This window comes from Sminthopsis crassicaudata, chromosome 4 (genome assembly GCF_048593235.1).
Source record: "Sminthopsis crassicaudata isolate SCR6 chromosome 4, ASM4859323v1, whole genome shotgun sequence".
Lineage (NCBI taxonomy): Eukaryota > Metazoa > Chordata > Mammalia > Dasyuromorphia > Dasyuridae > Sminthopsis > Sminthopsis crassicaudata.
In genome coordinates, this window is record NC_133620.1 from 273,199,275 (window position 1) to 273,214,788 (window position 15,514).

Genomic DNA, 15,514 nt, shown 5'->3' on the forward strand with positions numbered 1-15,514 from the left:
TCTCCTCTCTCAGCAACTGCTTCTCTATACTTCTGTCTGCTTTGAATATCTCCTACTGGTCCATTAGATTCTCTCCAAAGTGAAATGGCTGATGGTCATGGGGAAAAACTGTCTTTTCCTATATGGATCTCACTCCACAAGTGCTCTGAGATATATGACTATTAAGATTTAATGGGCCTGGCTATTTAAAGCTCTAGAGATTTGGCTAATTAGTGTTCTTAGCAAATTCCTTCTCCCCTCAATTAGAGATACATGCCTACCTCATAAAGAGACATGAGATCTTTATGACTAGATAAAAAAGAGATCTCTGTAATTTAATATACCATTATTATCTTGTAATAATATTCTGGTCCTTCTGTGACATTAACTGACATGGGGGATAGGGCCTCCCTTCATCAATTAAGATGGCCCCAAATGTGTGTGTGTGTATGTGTATGTGTGCGTATTTTATAGTTTTGGAGAGTTTCCTGAAGCTAAATAACTTGTCCTTGGTCACAGATTTCTACTAAAACCAAGTTTTTCTGACTGTCTTTCTTTGCCCAATTCTTAATTATTAAATTAATTCTGATGAAAAGGTTAAATGACACCTAAAGTATTAGCAGAAAATCCTTAACTGATATCCCGGATTTGAGATCTGCTTCCTAGATTTTGGTTGCATTTGAAATAGGTTTTTAAAGCATGATGTGCAGTTAAATATCTCTTCCCATTTTTTTTTTTAAAGAGAAATGAATAAATTGGCATACCTCCTCTGAGAAGTTGCCAATCTCCAAGTTAATGTTAAGTCTTGAGTACTAAAAGTGATACTTTTGGGTTGGTCCTAGCTATAGCAAATTAGACTAAATCTTATGGTCTTAGACCAAATATATATGTATATACACACAGATAGGCTTTTAAATTTCAACTTCCTAGAGAACAGAGGCCATTTTTGCTTAATTTGCTTTACAAAGTCTTATACAATTAGGAATGCAACAAATTCTTTTAATTATATTGAGGATGGTGAGGTCATTGCTGCAAGGTTGGAATTTTTGTTTAAATGAAATAGAAAGGCTTTTATCCATTGCCAGTCAAAGTATTTTTTTCCTGACACACCATACTCCTCCTTGGCTTGCATGTATTCTTTTTGTATTATTCTTTGATTTCCACTTAATCTACAATTATAAGAGCAAATGAACTTATGATTCTACCTATTTATCCATTTAAACATTGAGACTATAAGAAAACAGCATGCTTTTAATTGAAATGATTTCCAGGAAATAGTTAGTAAACACAAATGTAATAGGAGCATTACATTTTGAGCAAAAAGGACCATAGAATTTACTGAAAGCCCCTTATTTTACAAATAAACTGAGGCTCTCAAATGTTAAATGAATTGTCCAAGGTTACACTGTATGCTCTCTTATTACCTGGGATTTGAAACCAAGTCCTCTGACTCCAGATTTACTGTTACTTTCACTAGATTATTGATAATTTAGTTGTTACCTATCAGTAACTTTGAGCTAATATCTAAAATTTCCTGATTTTTTAAAATTTTTTTTTTTGGTTCACTGTAAGTATAGCATTAATTTCAGAGAAAAGTAAATTCAATAAGTTTTTTGTATAGGGCAGTTCTGAAACATTTATGAAACAAAAGCTAATGCAGTATGTATATAGTGAATTTTTTTCTGTGTATAGTATCTGAAATGTAGATTGATTTCCTAATTACTTAATGAGTTTGTTTCTGAAAGGTTCACAATTAAAGAACTAGTTTTTGACACAAATTTAATCCTTTGGTCATGCTACCATTGCTTTCAATGTATGTTTGGGCAGCTTAAAAGTCTCTAGAATTGAATTTTATGAAGGAATCTTCTATAATTGGAAACAGTTTCTGTGAATGGAGGTATTTGTTAACACTGTTGGTAGTACAAAGGTGAGTATGTAATTTCAGGGTTTATTCTTTGGTCATCTTTGCTTTTAAGCATCAAAGAACTACAGAATGTGAAGAGGTCCCAATCCTATTTTATACATGAGGAGGTTGAATTCTAAAAGAAATTAAGTAACTTGCCCAAGGTTATATAGCATTTTTATTGGCAAAGCTAAGGATCCTTCTCAGTGAGAGAAATCTGTCTCTAAAACAGTCTAACATTTGAAATTGATATGTTTCAGCTTAGAAACTGCAAATGCTACATTTCACTATAATTCAGATACTTAATGCCAAAAAATTAAAATAAATTGAATACAGCCAAGTTCCCTAATTCTCACATTCTACTCTTTTTTTGATTATTGCTTCAACACAGAAGAAAGCTAAGGTAGCAAAGAAAAACATAGAAAATCAAATATGCAAACAAATACATGCACAAGTATGCACAAATGTATATGTGTACGTATATATACACACACACATACATACATACATACATGCATGCATACACACACTAAAAGGCTTCTTAAAAACCAAGATAGTTACACATCACCAAAGGGTAAAAGTATTTGTAGGGCACCATCATTTGCAGGTCATTTGAAATGAATTGTCTACATTGGCATTTGTTTTGACTTGTTGGCAGAAGCAAGAAAAAACGACTCCATCACACTGCAGACGGCTCTTTATTAGTTGTGGCTTCTGCAGTGGCTCCAACTCTTCTGTGGAGCATGGAGGACTTCTGTTATTACATAATACTTTTTAAAAGCAGACATTTTAACTTAAATATGTGCAATTCCTCTTTGCACTAGTGCTTCTATATTGAAATTATTATGCCAAAGGAATGTAAGTCTTCAGAAACAATGCTTCATTTTTCTTTAATGACTTTGTCGACAGGATGGAGACATTTTTGTGGTATGATGAATTCACTTGGTCTCCTTTTGTGTATTTCCCACATGTTCTTTTTCTTTTTCTGAGACCAGAAGTCACCAATCTCTTTACTTCAGCAAGAACTTCACTGTTTTACCTTGTTGTATTTAAATGACACCCCCAATAGTATTTATATTCTAGGATAATTGATGTTAATGATATGGTATTTTGTGGAAAAAAATTTTTCCTGACCTTCTAAGTTCCACAGGCCTATAAAATTGTAAGCAAATCATGAGTATTCTAAAGTAAAACTTAACCTACCCTCCCAACTCCAGACAGTTATGTTTTTAGTAGGCTACAGGAGGTAGCAGCACAGCTCATAAATGACTAATATTCCAAGACCTTCTAGAACTACCATCTTTTCTTTTTGTGATGTCTTTAACTCCCATTATTCTTTATATGTATATATATGTGTGTGTGTGTGTATGTGTATATATGTATATATTTGTATATAATAGGAACATTGATTTACACCTGGAAGGGGCCTCAAAGATTTATTTTAACTTCCTTATTTTACAAATGAAAGAATTAAGGCCCCAAGAGAGGAAGTGTTTTGATTTAGACCCAATTTCTCAGGCTCTTGAAATTATTATTAATAACTAATAATTTGGGGAGATCCAGAGTTCTACACTTTTTTCCTAAAGTCCCAATTTTAAAAGTTCAGTTTGTTGAAGGACATTGCTGATAACGAAATTGGACTCACTTTCATATTGAAGACACCATCCTATGAAATAGCCATTGACTTTTGCACAGACGTGGGTGGGGCATACATTTTTGATCCAAGACTGGAGGTGGTCTGGGTATAGAGACAATTTCTCCATCCAAGGATGGTATGATGCTACCTTCAATCTCTCATTTTAATATAGCTCACCTTCCACTGTGTTTACTAATTATAGTTGACACTTTTCTTCCAAAAGAACATATAAGCCTTGAGCCCACTACCACATCATGATTGTCTTGGTATGAAACAGGCAGCCAAATTATCATCCTTGTATTAATTATGTGCTAGTCTCATTAACAAAATGGTTAAATCACCTCAAAACTATGTTTCTTGGACCTCTTTAATCACCACATTCGAAATTCTACATGATTTTTCATGATGTATCTCACTGCTTGTATATATTTATGTATAAATTCTAAAGACCTGGAGCAAGAGTTTCTAATTTTAGCAAATCACTTTGTCTGCTGGACTAAATTATGGCTATGTAAAGATGAGTATGACTCTGAAGGCATCTATCTAATGCAAATTTATGGATAACAAAAAAAATCTCTTTCACACATTTGTTAATGTCATAATAAAATTTGATTTACTCTCCAAGTCAAAAATAGCTCCAGGGAAACTCACTGCTTTGGTGATAGGGGAAGAAACAGAACTATAAACTAGTATTTCTGGGGCCTGTAGAAAGCACTGCAAAATATACCCAGGGCAAGTAGCATGAAAGACTCTCAGATAAACTTTTTAATCCCATTCTACATTGGGATGGGTGGGAAGGCCTCAGATATTATCATATTAAAAAGTTTTGTGGTTAAGAGAGAGATGGTAATAAGATACTTCAAGAATTGTACTACTAAGAAGGAGCTCACTTAAATGTGTAGATGTCATCTGGTAGGTTCCTATTTTGGTTGATTTCTGCTAACTAGGTGATAAACTTTACCTGCTGAAAAAGTCTTTGTATTTTCAGCCCTCTCTATAAATTCCCGGGTCTCAGTTTGACTGAGGTTGACTCCACTCTGTGATTAAGGGTAGGTAGTAATAGAGGCAAAGAATTTCCTCTTTTGCCTAATCCAAAAAAAAAAAAAAAAATCTAAATAAATAAATAAATGAATCTGGGAGGGGAACACCCTTAGGGTTAGCTTAAAAAAGGCCAAAGTCTCCCATTTTATCCAGGATCGTCTAGTGGCCTTAATCTCTATCTTGCCACTGGACTCAGAAATACAACTCACTTGCAGGTCTTGGCATCACCTCCTGATATCATGGTCCTCTTTGAGATTGAAGAACAAACAACAAGCTTCTGGACTCTGGGACAAGGCTTGTCAAACTTATCCTAGTGATGGACACAATGGACATGGTTATCTTTAAATTAGGAAATACTATCAATTCTCCTTTTTTCTTTTTTTTTTTTTCCCTGAGGCAATTAGGGTTAAGTGTCTGAGGTCACATTTGAACTCCAGTCCTCCTGAATTCAGGGCTGGTGGTCTATCCACTGCGCCACCTAGCTGCCCCTTCAATTCTCCTTTAATGAAATTTTCCTTAAAATATTTCAGCTTGAGATGACTTCTTTAGGTACATCTTGATTTTAGTTGGTTGTCTCAGCTTCACATACTGAGTAACATCCTTTTTCTAAATTCTAAAACCTATATTGAACTGAGTCTCAAGATTTATTATGATTATCTTGTAATGATGGGGGCAGTGGCTCCTTTAAGATTCCTTTTCTGATCTCCAACTTCCTTTAGGACTGACCTTTGATTTACAAGATCTGGTGAAAATCACCCATTTGTATTCCAAGGGGAGAGATCCATATCTGAGCTAATTTGGGCTGTACTCAGCCCCCACTGGATCTGAGCTGGCTTGGGTTTTCAGCCCACCCCCACCCCCATCCACTTGGTGGGTTCTGGCCCTCAGGAATCAACCTGGAACTCCACCCTAGGCCCCTTCAAGCAAATAAAAGAGTCAAGCTAGAATCATCTCTTGGCAGAGGGTCGAAACATGTAAGCACAATGCTTTGCATCACAGACTCTGCCCGCCACTTCTGGTGTATTTCTTCCTCTATCTAATTCCTAACCAGACTTCAACCTTGCTTCCAAACCCTACAATAAACCTTTTTTTTTTTTTTTTTTTTTTTTTTTTTTTTTAATCAATCTAGGTTTTCAGGCTTGTAAATTCATTTACAGGGAACTCTCCTGCTGCCATTATAACTCATTTAACTTTGTATCCTTGCACCGAATCCAAAAGGATTGCAGGGGAGCTCCATTTGACTCCCTGTACCCTGAACCTGCCACTAGACCTCAATCCTAATTATATTTAGGTATCCCTTAGCAAGACTTCAACATTTGGCTATACCTCATCAGTAATATGTTAAATTTATGTATTATGAAATCATTAAAAACAAAAAACAAAAGCTTTGACCACGTGTACTAAAAAATGATAACTGAACATGTAGATAAAGGATTATACCAATAGAAATCAGAGACACCCCCTCAACCCCCCCACCCCCGTTTATACCCTGCTTCTTACTTTCAGAAGAGGAAACTGAGGCATATAAGTGACTTGCCTAATGTCATATAGCCAATAAAGACAAAGGAAGTATTTAAAAACTAGTTCTTCCTTAATATATTAATTTTTATTAAAAATTAATCTTAACAGTTATTTTTAAGATAACTGTGACTAAAGTCACCATATATAACATTGTAAATATGAATGTGTTGTTGTTGAAATTTAGGCAAGAATGCACAAACATGCTTATTCTTCTCCCAGGCAGCATGGGAAGAAAATTTTTTTTAAATCAATTTCAGAAAGACATGAATTCTAAACTTCTTACAAGAGTGTAAGGAACTGGATTATCTATCTCTGATTTACCTATGTATTTATGAGACTGATACTAATGATGTGGGAAACATGTTCAATTTTTCATTTTGAACCTCAGCATTCTAAGAAAAAGGATAAAATTAAGCAAAACATACATGGAAACAGAATACAAAAATTTTCATACAAAATCAAGCTCTCAAAGGCAGTATAATATGGGTGTTAAATATTCATCACGTACAAGAAAATTTGGGGAGAAATATCAGATAACATTGAAGCGAACGGAGCAGTACCCGTGGGGTTGGTGGCCAAGAACCGTGTGCAATGTTGGGTTGGGTAACAGAAATTACCTCTCCCTTCTATTATCCCCTACCCACTTCTACTTCCCCATTTTTAGCACAAAGTCCTGGCAGATGGGGGGAATAATTTCCCTCGGTGCAGAATCATGGTATTAGCGCTATAAAGGTCTTTGGAGATTCGGGTCCTAATTGCCAGTTACAGAAGAGCATTTTATATCAAGCGCAAACATCTGGCCGGAACTTCTCCGGACTTCAAACTCCAATCTGCCCTGCTCCTTTCCCCTCCACTTCTTAGCACTAGACACAACGCCAGGCGCACAGCGGGGATTTAATAAATGCTCATTAAGTTGCCTCACAAGACTCAAAATAAATCCCTCTACATCCTCTTCTAGCTTCTCGAGAAATCGCGACCCTTCAAAAAAGGCCCATTTCTAAACACTTCCCATTATTCTCAAACTGGAACCCTCAGAATCCGCCAGCCACCGCGTGTCCCGAGCCGGACGCCGAAGAACATGGCCGCAGACAGCGGGTGCCAGCCCTCAGACCACCCCCAGCCCTCCCTGGCCCGCCCCCGCCTCGCAGGAGCGTGGCGGAAGTAGCTCGAGAGAAACTAGCGAACGCCCGTAGACGAAAGGCGCATGCGTCCGAGTTTCCGTGCTCTTTAGGTCTGGCGTGGGGGAGTCTTAAGTCATTCCTTCTTGCTTTAGCTCCCTTCCCCCCTCCACTGTCTCAACCGTGTACCTCCTTCCCCCGCACAAGAAATAGAAGTTACGCCATCTTGTTCCCCCCTCCCACGACCTCAGTCGCCCCCTCTCCTTTGCCACACTCCCATCCCCCCTACTCCCCGGAAGAGTGTCCTGGGCAGCCGCGGCGGGAACAACACCAGCTTCGGCCGTCCCCACCTCCGCGGCGCGGGACTCGCAGCCGTCCGTCCGCCCCACCAAGGGTTCATTAAAGCAGAGGTTGGAGGGGGAGGGAGCCTGTGGCAAGGAGATACGGAGGGTGGGGGGATGAGAGCTGGGGGGAATGGGGAAAAGACGAAGGTGATGGTAAATGGGGAGTGGGAGGGAGTAAAGCGTAGAAAGGAAAGTCTCGCGTGCATCCTGGCTGGAGCTGCAGTGGCCCTGGGGCCGCGGGGCGTCGTGGGGGAGGGGCGAGGATCGGCGCGAGCCCAGACTGGCGCTATGCCGGTCCTGGGGTAGCGGGCGCCGCAGTTCGCGCGGAGCGTTTGCACCGCCCCCTCACCCCCCTTCCCGGGAGGCTCGCGCCGCCTCCTCTCCCTCTTCCCCTCATTTGGGGACCCTCCCGGGCGCACGGGAAAGCTGATTGTCTTTGGGATGCGAGTCCTCCCGCGCCTCTAATGCGCTCGGGGATGCTCGCGTGGGAAGCCAGTACTGTTGTGTGTGGTTTGCATCTCTGGCAGAGTGCCTTCCACGGCCGGACCGACGGACTCTCCCAGACCGTGGGAGGTGGTAGTTGGAGGCGGTTCAAGCTCTAGTTATAAGTTGGTAGAGGAGCTTCGAATCTATCCTTGATTTTAAAGATGAGGAAAATTAGACCCAGAGGGTAAAGTGACTCGCCCACGGTAACATTTGAACCCAGATCCTTTGAGTCCCGTTTAGTTTCTTTTTTGTCTGGGGTGAGATTTGTGGGAATTTTGAATTTCCTAAATGAGTATTCGGTTCCTAAGCAAGCATTCATTACAATCTTACTGTATGCCAGGCTAGACCCTGTGGGTGTTGATTTCACAAACCTGCTCGGCCCTCCAGGAGGTTGCATTCCTAGGGGAAAGGGGCAGATATATATGAGTATAAAACTAACGTGGGGGTTAGGAGAGAGCGCTGGGAAGGCATCTACTTGGAAAGTAGCCCTTGAATTTCAAAGCAAGGCGGGGACTATGGATGTGGGAAGTGAGGAAATGCATTATAGGCCTGGGGAATATCCATCCTAGGCCCATGGATGGAATGGCCTTTTTGAAGAGCAACTAGAAGGCTGGTTTGCTGGAGTATGGAATACAGAAACTGAAGTAAGGTCTAACAAATGAGGTTGTGACCAAGTTGTGAAGGGCTTTAAAATCTGAATAGAGAGGTTTATATTCGATCCTAGAGGTAATTAAGAACAATTGGAGTTCAGTGAGAAAAGTAGTTAGACCTGCATTTAAGGAATATCACTTTGGCAGAAATGAGGAATGTGGCCTGGAAAATCTTGAGATGGAGGGCAATTAAGTACTTCCAATAAACTATTGTAATTGTCTAAGTTGGAAGTGATCAGAGCCTATGTTATTAGATCTTGTAATTGTCTCCTCAGCCTTATTAGATTGACTGTAGCTTAACTGCATGAGAAAATTTATCTTTTAGTGGTAAGCCTTCTGTCAAACTTTTGAATTTTGGCTAGTATCAGAGGATAGACATCACTGGGTCCATACTCCTACAGTTCTGCAAGCATTGTTACCTACATTGTCACTGTTCTAAATTCTAGGGGGATACCAAGACAAAAAGGGAAGTTCCTGCCCTCAAGGAGACTTCATTATGTTGGAAAACTTTACAATTTACTGTATTAAACCTTTCAGAGCTTGTGGTCTATTGCTTGGCATTTTAAAAACCTAGGATTACTGCCACACAAGGTATAAAAGTGGGCCTTGTGTAGAAGAAGAATAATGCATTGTGTTTTATGGAATTCATTACCTATATTAGCATAGTGCAATGGAAAGTACATTGGATCAGCAGTCAGAAGATTTGAGTTCAAATTCTATCTCTGTTAACTCTTGTTATGGTCTTGGATGTTTAACTTGTTTTCAGTTTTCTTATCTGTAACAAGGTTACTTAGACCAGATTACTTCTAGTGTCCTGTCAGCCCTACACGTATGTTCTATAAACTCATGTGTTCTTCATAACAGTTCTGTGACATATGCAGTACAAATATCATTATTTACATTTTACAAATGTGAAAATAAGACTTGGGAGAAATTATAACTTTCTCTAGGGTCACAGGGCTGTGTAGAGACTGTAACCTAGGTCATCTGACTGACTTCAAGGCATTCAATCATCAAGCATTTTATTAAGCTATGCTGTGTCCTAGGTACTTTTTAAATGCTGGGGATGTAAAGAAAGCCAAAACTATTGTCTTTGCCCTCAAAGAGTTCACAATAAAATGAAGCAGACAACATATGAATAGCTATGTTTGTACAGATTATATAGAGCAGATGAATAGTAACCTGAGAGTGAAGAAAAGGGAGATGTGGAAAGGAGGGAGAAGATCCAGAAAGATCTGAAACGGTAGGAATTTGAGCTGAATCTTGGAGAGAACCCTGGGAAGATGAGGGAGGTAGATATGGGGAGGGAAGCATTCCAGGCATGAGGAACAACCAGTAAAAAGGCAGTGAAAAAGTGGGAAGATATAGTGGGGTGGGTGTGTGTGTGTGTGTGTGTGTGTGTGTGTGTGTGTGTGTGTGTGTGTGTGTGTGTGTGTAGGAGGCCAGTGGATCATATAAGTCAAGGGGATAAAGTCTTTAGAAGACAGGAAAGATAGGAAGAGGCCAGGTTGTGATTAGCTTTGTCAAATAGAGAATCTTATATTTGATCCTGGAAGCAATAAGCAGGCAGTGGAGTTAATGTTTGAACCTGCTTCCTATTTTAGGAAGGTGACTGGCAGCAAGATGGCTTGAATTGGAGTGGAGAGAGACTTGAGGGAGGAAGATCACCATGAGATCCTGAGCTAGGATTGTGGCTGTCTGAGTGGAGAGAATGGAATTCGTGCAATAGATATTGTGAATGAAAAAATGGCAAGATTGGCAAGAGATTGGCTATGTGGCATGTGAGTGAAGAGGTTGTCCTGGGTGTGACTCGGAGGATGGTTATAGTAAGTAATAGGAATGGTGGGGTGAGGGGAGTGTTTTGGGGTGAAGAAAATGAGTTTTGCTGTAGACATAATTGAGGTTGAGATGCCTATGTGATATGTAGTTTGAGATGTTCATAAAGTGATATGAAACTGGAGCTTAGGAGAGAGACCAGGGCTGGATAAGTAGATCATAAGTGAATCATCAGCATAAGAGAGGATAGCTGCTGTGGGAACTGAAGAGATCACCAGGTGAAAAGAGAAGTAGTTGCTGGACACAGAGCTTTGGGGACTATCTACGATGAGAGAGCATGACATGAATGGAGATCTAGCGAGAGAGAGAGAGAGAGAGAGAGAGAGAGAGAGAGAGAGAGAGAGAGAGAACAGTGTCATGAAAACCTAGACATTATCAGGCAGAAGAGGGTGATTGACAGTGTCCAGGCATGCAGAGAGGACTAGAAGGATGAGCACAGAAAATGAGACCATTAGCTTTGGGGTTTAAAAGATCATTTCAGAATGATCAGGAGAAGAGTTTTAGTCTAGAACTTTTTCTTCTTTGCAGCCAGAATTCCACTGTTCTCTGTCCTGATTAGACTGCTTCTGAAGTGTCCAGAATGCTGAGGAGTCTAGAGTATGCTGTCATATGAGGTGAATAGTTGATGAACTATTTAGTTTGGACAGGGGATTAAATGATTCTCAAGAGCTCTTCCAGCTTTGCTGATCCTGTTTTCTTAAAGTAAGGCAGGGAAAAGAAGTAGGATGGTTCCTTTCAGATATTTGAAAGGGTGTTATGTGGAGGAGGAGGAATCATTACACTTACTCTGTAGCTTGTGGGAAATTGTCAACTCATTACCAGGAGACATTGCTGCTCAATGTGAAGACTCAGCAAGTAGAGATGTTGAGAAATAGGTATGATTTATGGGTACTATTTGGCTCTGGATGAAGTGAAGGACATAATTAGGGATAGTTAAAGGATAATTAATATAGTAAGGTAGGTTTTTTTTTTCGTGTCATTGGCTAAATGGTTCTAGCTACCAATTGCAGAGGCTAGATGACCATCTTTTAAGGATATTGTATGTGTGTGTGTGTGTGTGTGTGTGTGTGTGTGTGTGTGTGTGTGCGCGCATCCACACACATTATGTATATATGTGTATGTGTGTGCATACACACATGTAAATGTATTGATCTATATAGATCAGCTTATCCTATTTATCTGCATGGGATGATAAATTGGATTAGATAACTTTTAAGGGCCTTTCTTCCATCAAGATTTCTTATGAAATTAGAAAATCCTTGATAACTCTTTGGGAAATTTCCTGCCTTATATAATAGTAATAGTTGCTTGGTGGTTAGTTATAAATTTTCTCATTCAAATGTGACACTTCAAATTATGAATTTATATTTTCTCTGATTTATAATGGATAAATTAGGGAATGATGTTGTTGTGACTTATTTTCCTAGGCTCATGCAAAAGATTTATTCCATTTTTAGGTGTAAGAGCAGGTAATTAATTCCATAGTATTCCAGTTAACAATTAATCATTTCTTTGTTTTCTTCACCATCATTTTGATAGTATACTTTTTAATTTAAAGTGTTTTCATTTTCACAATCTGTGGTCCCTTCACTTTTGTCAAAAAAAGGTTTTCCTTTTGCATAGTAAAGCAATTTAAAGAATTTCAGGTGTTTAAGACACCTTTTAAATAAAGCACCTTTTAAGCAGTTTTTTATTTCTATTGCAGCTGCTGTAGCTAATTAGAAATTTTTAAAAATTTGACAGGTGATTTAATAAGTGTAGAAACTTCTTTACTTGTAACTCATAATCTTATAGGGTTTCTTGGAAAGTAAGAGGCTAAATTACTTGTCCATGATCATATACTAAAAATAACAATAATAGTTATAATAATAATTATGATAATAGCTGTCACAATAGCGTTTATATGGTGTTTTAAGATTTGAACGGTGCTTTGCCAATCTGATCTCATTTGATACTTATAACAACCCTACAAAACAGGTGCTTTTATAAGGAGAGTGAGGGTGATTTATTAAATAATTTGCCCAGAATCACTTAGAACCTGTAACTGTCTCTTGGATCCAAGTTGGATTCCAACTTGTGTCTGCCTACTCCAAGTCCAATACTCCGTCCACTGTTTTACCTAGCTGTGCCAGTATGTGTCTTGGCAGGACTTGAACTCAGATTTTCCTAATCCTGAGGTCAGTTCCTCCATTTAGGAACTCAGGAATCTTTTCTAACCAGGCTTTTAAAAGAGACTTAATGTACATTCTTTTTATTTTTTTAATTTTAATTTTAATTTTTTTTTTAAGGCTGGGGTTTAGTGACTTTCCCAGGGTCACACAGCTAGGAAGTGTTAAGTGTCTGAGACCAGATTTGAACTCGGGTACTCCTAAGTTCAAGGCTGGTGCTCTATCCACTGCGCCACCTAGCTGCCCCGTACATTCTTTTTAAAAATATGTCTTACAAGATAATTTTCCTTTTGGAAATAAATTTGTTTTGATTAATTATGGATTTCCAGATCTCACTTGATGATTATAATTAGATGCCAATGAGACCAAAGTTTGAGTCTCTTGAATCATTTAACTCTGAATCATTAAGAACTTTCATAGAATATCTGCCCTATTCTTGGCTGAATGTCTGTAATATAATGCCCTTGAACACAAACCTGCCTTTTACCAACTATCTCATTACCACTGATAGGACAATTTATAGCATGTGTCCTACTGATTAGTGGTCTAATGGTGTTAACATGTAGATACATAGAATTTTAGGGATAGAAGAAATGATAAGATCATCTAGACTTAAGACCTTAATTAGTGTTTTGTAGATCTAGAGGTCTGAGCATATATACAGAAATCAGTGTCTTTTTAAAAAAAATTGATATAATAGTGGTAAATTTTATTACCATATAGTTTAGGGAGATTAACTGCCTTCAGAATTTCAGGAACCTGAATGAAAACCATTGAACTTTTTCCATCTTAAGAATTCTTTTGCTTAATTCCAGCATTTTACAAATGTGGAAACTGAGTTCCAGTGAGGTAAAATGTATTCACCAAGGTTATAAAGTTGGCTAATTACAGATGTAGGATTAATTTCTCCTGCTAAATTCTTTTGGTTTAGAAGTAAATAAAAAAAAGTTTTCCTATACTTATTGAAGTTAAAATGATGACTGGAATTATATAGTTTCATCTTTTGAACTAGACTGTTTGCTACTACGTAGTTTGCTACACAACTGATAAGTTTTCTTTTGCTCCAAATGTATCATTCTTCCCATCACATTTAAGAAATCAAGCAAGGTAGAGACCTCAAGGCAAACACTATTTGGTTTCAGAGAAAAGTACAGACAACTAGTTTCTATCTTTTTCTGACTTTGGATTTTGATACACTTATTTGCTAGTTCTGCGTGGTGTAGTGGATATTACTGGACTTGGAGTCAGGAAAACTTGGGTTTGTATCTTGTTTTGGACATTTACTAGTTGGATGACTGGGCAGATCAGTTGACTTTTAGGTCTGTTTCCTTATCTGTAAAATAAAGATATTAGACTAAATAAGAAATACTTTCTAGCTCTGAAGATTACATATTGATTAGTGAAAATTTAGTGTCACAACATTTGATTTGGAATTTAAGGACCTAAGTTCAAATTCTGGCTATCTGGTCCTCATGATATTTGTGGCTTTAAGGAAGTTATTTAAATTCCCTGAACTTTATTGTACTTATCTGTTAAAAAAAAAAAAAAAAAAAAGTTAGGTTAAATCTCTTTGAGACTCAAATTCAGTGATCCTTATAAATTATCTATCTTGTGACATCTTCATTCCATAATTTCTACCAAAAATCTGAAATCAAAAACCAATGCTTTTCTGCCTTTTGTATTAGAAAGATTTGGAATCTCAGCATCATGAAATTGGAAAGACACATCAAAAACCTTCTTTCTAGTTTAATGTTCACCTGACAAAAATATTCTCCAACATATGTTTTACAGGTGGTCATTTAATAAGTGAGAAGGAATCTCCTCAAGCAATCTTTTCCATTTTTAATAGCTCTAATTACTGTGTTTTTCTTTTCATCTGTTCTGCTTTGGAGTTAAGAGTTCTGAAGAGCAATTGTTCACTCTCTTGTATTTTTTTTTTAATATTGTCTAAATTTTCTTGTGTCCTTTGCAACACTCATCTTTATAAATGAAATTGCTTACTATAGTTGGTTATGGACAGAACTAGAAACCAAACCCAGATCCCAAACCAATCCTAACTCCTCAACAGTGAAATCACAAATCTATTAGAGTAGTCCTGTATTCTAGACACTGGACTAGGTATTTTGAAGGATATAAAGTTTTGATAATTTAGTTTCTTCTGTCAAGGAATTTATGGCCTAATAGAAGAAATAAGATACATATATAAGTAATTACTACAAAAGGCATTTTTAATGTCTATTTTAGAATTTAGTTCAACAAACTTGAAAGTAAGTCTATTATAATAGTATGTGTAAGGCACTGTGATAAAAGGGATACAAAGATAAACATACATAGATAACTCGCTTAAGTATTATTTAATTTAATGTTAGGGTAGTTTATGAAAAAGAAAAGCCACCATTTTAAGAGTTGGGTCAGTTAGATCATCTAAAAATCATTTAAAATTTAATGGGAAAGTTATTTTACATTAAATGTTCAGTGTTTACTTTAGATAGCAGATAAATTTTAGGTTAAATTTATGATATAAGTATATATATTTTAAATCATGAATATATATTATATAGGACTTTGGGGTCCCTCATAGAGGCATTGTATACAGTTCATTTTTATTTCATAATTTAAATAATTTTATTTATTTAAAAGTTTATTCAAATTTGTGGTTATATATTTACTCTTGAAATTTGTTTATATCTATGATTTATTTGATGTCTTTGATAAGGATTATAATAAATTACTTTATAATGTTAAATATAATTTAATAATATTGTTACTTTGGGAAAATAGAATTTGTTCATGGCAGTGTCTTTTATGATATGGTTTTTATAACTATTATGG

General features: G+C 37.3%; 2 protein-coding genes across 3 annotated transcripts in view; one reads left to right on the forward strand and one right to left on the reverse strand.

Annotated features, from left to right (window-relative positions):
- Positions 1–15,514, reverse strand: part of RUNX2 (RUNX family transcription factor 2) — a 256,627-nt gene that overhangs the window by 192,970 nt on the left and 48,143 nt on the right. The gene's annotated exons all lie outside the window — the stretch shown is intronic.
- SUPT3H (SPT3 homolog, SAGA and STAGA complex component) overlaps positions 7,293–15,514 on the forward strand; it is a 592,076-nt gene continuing 583,854 nt past the window's right edge. The window contains exon 1 of one of the 2 annotated variants that reach the window (XM_074310762.1): positions 7,293–7,311. The gene's annotated coding sequence lies outside the window, so the exon portion shown is untranslated. The other variant, XM_074310761.1, reaches the window with a different exon arrangement.